General features: G+C 23.0%; 1 protein-coding gene across 1 annotated transcript in view; it reads right to left on the bottom strand.

Moving 5' to 3' along the window:
- Positions 1-318, bottom strand: part of HOXC4 (homeobox C4) — a gene marked incomplete at its 3' end in the record, with an annotated part of 2,304 nt that overhangs the window by 473 nt on the left and 1,513 nt on the right. The gene's annotated exons all lie outside the window — the stretch shown is intronic.

Here is a 318-nt window from a genome sequence, read left to right as displayed (position 1 = left end):
GGGTTTAATATTTTTCCTAGAACTTTTTTTTTTTTTTTTTTTTTTTTTTTTTTTTACCCCACACCAAAAAAAAAAAAAAAAAAAAAAAAAAAAAAAAACACCAAAAAAAAAAAAAAAAAAAAAAAGAAAACACACAACCAAGAAAAAAAAACCCCAAGAAAAAAAACCAAACCACACACAGCAAAAAAGCAACCAAACAAAAAGAAAACACAATTTTAAAAAAAAAAAAAAAAAAAAGTCATTTGATCAGTACTATTTCTGTTACAGTTTTGGAATTCAGAAAATTCTTCCCAAAGCCAAGATAAAGGCAAAAAGAAC

Source organism: Calidris pugnax, unplaced genomic scaffold (genome assembly GCF_001431845.1).
Source record: "Calidris pugnax isolate Ruff unplaced genomic scaffold, ASM143184v1 scaffold324, whole genome shotgun sequence".
Classification (NCBI taxonomy): Eukaryota; Metazoa; Chordata; class Aves; order Charadriiformes; family Scolopacidae; genus Calidris; species Calidris pugnax.
This window is presented reverse-complemented; position numbering and strand designations above follow the sequence as displayed.